Below are 6,293 nucleotides of genomic sequence, written 5' to 3' on the forward strand. Positions count from 1 at the left end.
TAGACAATACAAAGTTGACATGCAAGAAATGATATGATGATTACCCAGAAGAGTCAACAAATTGACAACAGGATATATAGCAATAATGTTTATAATAATAATCATCATCATTATAATAATAATAAACAGCAACAGTATTATCAATAAAAAAGTAAAAGATGTGCATATATGTGGACAAGTGTGCAGATGCATTCAAAAGCACATCTGAGTGTTAGTGTGTATTATACGCATGCACTGACTCCTGAGCAACATGAATCATTAGTTTAAAAACAAATCATATCAACATACATAAGGGGAAAAAAAGCCACAGAGCAGCAGTTAAATATGTATCACTACCAGTTTGACAAGTAATCATACCTCATGTAAAGCAGTCACTTACCTGTATGTCAATAGAAGAAGAGCTCCAGGTTAATGCATCAGTGAGATGAATTGTTGAAGTGGCCAGTTCCTGCAGCTTCCACTGTCTCACCAGCAACTCTAATGATATCAGACCACCGGAGACAAGAGCACCACATTACAACAAATACAGATACCTGTTAGCCCCTTCACAATAAAAGCTTACCCCAGAGAAGAAACCATTTTTGTGTTTTATTTCCCTGCTAGAGTTTACATTAATTGTATAAGTGATGGATTTTTCGTTCAAACAAGAGCACACTTTAAAATTCCATCTGTATTTTTGCGTTGCTCATTTTCATCAATTACAAAATTCTGGCTTTTATTTTGAAAATAAATCGGCTGATCCAGTAATCTTGCGCATCTACGGCCATTTCTCACTGTTTCTGATAAGGTGACAATACGACCAATAGTCCACCAGACACACATTTACTACATTCAACTACAATATACATTTTTGCAAACATTCAAATCAATACAGATACAATAAAAAAAGTCAAGAATGATCAAAAAACAATAATTTGTTTAATAATTTCTCTTCCCATTTTAATTCATTCTGAGCTAGCATTCATCTTGTTTCTGCTATAGCTCTCTTGTGAATAGCTGCTTTCAGACATGCACTGAGCTCTGGAGAATCTCAATTCTCCGGAGGTGTTGTATGTAAGAATGCAAATGTCCAAGAGAGAGGCGCCAGATATTCTCTGAAGTTTTTCCAGCCATCCCCCCTGGATAAATTAAGGAGATTGTCTGACTGAGCCGATGTGAGGAGGCAGCAATGTGAGAACCCCTTAATGAATGTTAAGGGTAGAGGATGTCACACCTTTCTAAAGCCCTATAAGACAAATTCTGATTTGTGAATATGGGCTATACAAATAAAATTTGATTGATTGATTGATTGACAGCAGTAGATCCTCTGCAGTATTCACGGCAGGCCAGTGGGAGTGCTAATGATGTTTCAAAACTGTGCCATACACGAAAAAGACATTAACGAAGATGTCAAGAAAGCTTTTGGTGATAAGGGCGGACCTCGATGTGCTGTACACAAAAACACGTAATCTCCGCAGTGGAATTAATATGTTCCATCCTGCCTATGCATGTTGCAGCACTCCTCACCTGAATGCTCCGGAGATTTCATGCTGTTGTGAACACATCTGAGTTGAGAATCCCTTGTTGCATTGTTCTTGAAAGGCAAACTCCAGAGAAAGTGCAGACACATTGTGAGAACATTCTCCGAGTTTGTGTCTAAAAACAGTTTCTGTAGTCACACTGCGTGTAGCTCTGGTTTGATCTCCCAAGCAAAATATCTGTTAAATGCTGAACAGGTTCCCCATCTGGCTATTAACTCTTTCTGCCATTCTGTGCAGAGCAGGTGGTTTATGGTGATGTTAACAGAACTGTTCTTGCGAAAACAATTGTTTGCAGCTGGAAACAGTGATAATAGCTCTGAATGAATCAGAACAGTTAAGCGGTGGTTGGCAAAATAAGCCTTATAAGTAGCCTTCTGATATAGTTAAGGTATTTGTCTATAGGTTTGTCTCTTTTGAGTCTGTTTATCCATCACAAAAAATGTTAACCAGAACCTTGATTCGACTTTTAAATATTGTTTTTTTATTGTTTTTTTTTGCTTGCTGCAGAAACTGTAACTTAAAAAAATGTCACTCAAAAGTAAGCAACTACCATTGACAAAAAAAACAGCTCCCAAAAGTAACCCAAATCTGCTTAGCCCCCTGGTGTTTGGCTGCAGTAAGAGTCATAAACCCTGCCTCCTCCATGTTGACAGATCGGACATGACCTAAAGAAAAAATAAATATTGTATATCAAGCAGTCTGGTTGATATCGTAGTCCACCATCAGCTGCCACCTCAATTGTGCTCCACCACCACTATCAGATGCCAACACGATACAGGATCCACCATTACGATCACGATTGCGTTCCATCATAATAATCTATGATGTGGCCGCAGCCGAGGCCCTGGATCTGTGGACGATAAGGCAAAGGGACTCCTGGGAAGAAGTCAAGTCATGACTGTGCAGAGATTGCAGCACCTGAATAATGTTCATTTTGGCTGCCCTTCCTGTCCACACAGTAAAACTGAGGGTACTGGTGTTAATAAAAAAAACGTTATTGCAACTGTCTACTAGCGAGAAGAAGAAAAAAACAGGAGCATTAGTCTGCTCATTTGCGACTGGGTCCAATTTAAAAACCCATTTTCCCCCAAAATGATTCACTAGAATGTGGATTAAGAAGAAGTCTTGGACTGTAATATGATCGCAGGGTGGGGGGGAGAAAAGGCAATACTGTGTGTTTTAAATCTAATCTCCATGGCAGCTTGAGAATACTGGTGGCTGAGAGAAATTCCACCTATGAGGTGTTGGGAGGGGAAAATTTCAATTAGCTGCTGCCATAATTCATACAGACAGCCTCTGATAAGGTCCCATGCCCGCTTTCCTACATAAATCATGAATATGTCAAACACCTGTTGCTGCAGTGCAGTCATTTCATGAATATTATGTGGAACCTTGAAGAAAGCATCCTTTCAAAGTTCCTCTCTTTACATTAGAACTCTGCAGGCCTCATAAATACTCACAAACTATTCACATAATAAGTAATTCATGTCTATGTCATATATTGTGGCAAATTAGGCCAAAGTGTGTTTGAATCCAGGACTGCGAATCATCCTTCAAAATAAAATCCTGGCATATTTTGCATAAGAGAACCAGAAACTAAAAGTAACCACAATGCAATATACATTTTTGTTAAATCAATTTTTTGGGTGTGAAAATGTCCCTCCCAGAGTTCTTACAAATAGCTCTACAACCAAAACAAAGTCAATAGCACATTCAGACGAAATGGTTTAGCAGCTTGGAGAAACACCTTTCTCATAACACTCAGGGATCTGCAAGTATTCTGCATTTGGAGACACAGTGGAGAGGATGTGTGTGGGAGAGCCAACCTGGGTGCCTAATGCTGCTGGGTGTATGGGAAGAGACCGGTGCCAATGCTGGTTCTGGCACACTGTGTGCAGACAGCGCTGTGTTAAGACAACACAGCCAGACAGCAGCAACTGGGAGTTTAGAGAGCTTCCTGCTGCAGTTTAACATATTTTGATAGGGCAAAAGGGCTTTTTTTTCCAAAACACGGCTGCAAACTCCAACACTTTCTGGACACAAGCATGGGAAGCTACTGATGGTGGCCGGGAAATATGCCCGAGCCTCAAAGCTCCTGCATGAGCACGAGTTATGCAATAAAGTGAATGAATGGGGGAAACTGAGAAAGCTTCACATTCAAATGTCTGTGTGCTGCAATAATCTGTCAAGGTTGTCAGAAGGAGATGGCAGGTAAGTGGACCTTGAATAAGTTTAGATTTTTTGGAAATATAATAATTTGTCATTTTACATTCCCCAAAACAAATGATAAGAATATAAATTGCAAATAAATGATGTTCACTGTTTTCAATTCAATTTCAATTAAATTTTATTCGTATAGCGCCAAATCATAATTTACATGTCTCAAGGCACCTCACATATGAGAGCCACAGTAAAGGAATGCACACTGAGTCCAAGATGAAACCATGCACATCCTTAGGACAAATGTTTCATTATCAGAAAGGATAAAGAAAGTTCTTCTAAACTCTTACTAAAGTCTTTTGCCCCGTCACATAATGTGTCTTCGATGTGCAAAATGCAACAGATACTCAAGGATTTAAGTAAATGATGGGTTGTGTTAGGTGCTGTAGAAAGTAAAGTTCATGTTCAAACATTTATAGAGTTCTCAGGGGAAAAAAACGGAACTTTCCCAATTGAAAAACATATGAACATGTCTAGAAACTTCTCAACACACCCCTGTAGCTTAACTGGCTCCTCATTATGTTGCAGGTCATTTCCTGTAGTCAGTATATATCCTGTACTGCTCTGTATGGCCCTTATCAGCAGAGTGTTTTTGGCGAGTCATATTTCATGCAGAATTTTCCCAACCGAGTTTCTCTACTGGAATCATCACTGAGCAGCAGTGGTGCGTTCACCTACCGACGCACCTACTGAAGTGCATATATGTTGTGATGTGTTCACTTACTGAAATGCATCTGAGTAGTAAGTGAATCTAAATTTGCGGGTGTTGTTTACTGGGAGCAGTTCTGTTTCTACAGTCTTACTGCTGCAGGAAGGAACAGCCTGCGACACCTCTTCTTCTGACACACACAAGTGTAGCATTTATTAGTCTGTTCCACTACCAGAGACAGTATCAGGGCCAGGTGAGTGCTTACATGGGGCGCTTTCAGGTATGAAGTCTTGTGGAACTTGGCATGCATGGACCATTTGTTGAAGCTCCCTGTGGCACTTCAGTCTTTGGCAGGCCTGACAGCTTCATAAAGCCGGTCCAATAGCCCCACTCTGGGGCCCTGATAGGCATGTGATAGATATGCAGAGGTTGTTTTAGACATGCTGGGTCACATTGAATCAAGAGGAGCTGTTCCATTCATGGCCTGCTTTGATGCAAAAAAGTCAGTGTCCAGTTTGGTATGTGGTGTATGAACTAATAACCTTTTGAGGTATGATAATGGAGCACGGAGAACTTTAAAAGATCCACAGCTCAGTTATTGTGGTCATTGTAAGGTTAACAGGCTGAACAGAGGGGCACCATAAACATCCAGCCCTTAAAAAAACCTGAGAAGGATTAACCTAAAGATGGAATTTTTCCTTTTTTATGACTGATTATGACCTGACCAAAGCAAACAGATAAACAGAGGGAGGGTCTGACTGATTGGGAGTGAGATGATTCATTGACTGGATAATAGCTTTTTAAGTCAATTTGGAGGACCCACCAACAGGATCAAGAGGATAATATTATGTGACAGTTTCAGGAGTGTCGATCTGTAAAACCTGCAGTGAAACCTGCCTCATTCTGCCTATGGAGTTATTAACTCATTCAAAGAATTTCACCTTAACACCCCTTTGAAGCACTGAATACCTGGCCGAGGAATGATCCATTTTAAAGATAGTAAATACCAATTTTTGATTTTATAATAATAATGGTGTTCTTTCCGTCAAAACTACAGAAGGTTTTAGCCTCTTTTAGCTGATTGTTTTGTGGCCAAGGTAAAAGAAGAGTGAATGTTGGACTTTGTGTCATCAGTTGGACAAAAACAATGATTATGTCGTACTGGTAACACATCACATGTGTAATATGGAGGGTTTGGTTGTAACAAACCTCCAGAGAATTAGATTAACGTTTATCAACTGGCTATAGAGACACTGTTGATGTGTGTCAGCAGGAAAAGGCATAAACTGTTTGTGAATAGAGTAGAAACTTTAGACAGTGACATTGTTTCATTATGTTGTGTTCAGCTTGTTCTGTTGGCCCCAACTGGATAAAAATATATATATGAAAGCTGCTTTGATATATCAATGTTTGCCTACCTGTGTTTAAGACTACTACTGTTCTTAGTTTCCAAGCAATACACTTCGGAAACAGTTTTAATCAAATTTTTATATTTTAATTTATGACTATATTAAGTGTTTATTATATAGATTTGTCAGGAAAATGAAAGAAATTTTGATCAAGATAATGTCTTTAAAGTACAGCCTGAATGATAGTGGATCTAAGCAGTATTAACTGATCTTAGTAGCTCAGAGTTTAAAGAATCAAATAATAAAATAGTTTATGGGACAATGTTCACTTTACAGTTGCACAGTACACAGTGGCAACAGTATCTACATCATCTCAAATTTATCACTGGCTTTCAGGAACTGACATGTCATGTTACTGATTATCTGATTAAAGTTAATTTAGTGGTTGGGCTTCATATGAAATATATTTTCTTTGACAAAAGTCAGCAAAACATAAATTCATCAAATATAGTGACAGATGACTGACTTTTGCTTAGATTTATGATATCATCTGTA

Source organism: Pleuronectes platessa, chromosome 18, assembly GCF_947347685.1.
Source record: "Pleuronectes platessa chromosome 18, fPlePla1.1, whole genome shotgun sequence".
Lineage (NCBI taxonomy): Eukaryota > Metazoa > Chordata > Actinopteri > Pleuronectiformes > Pleuronectidae > Pleuronectes > Pleuronectes platessa.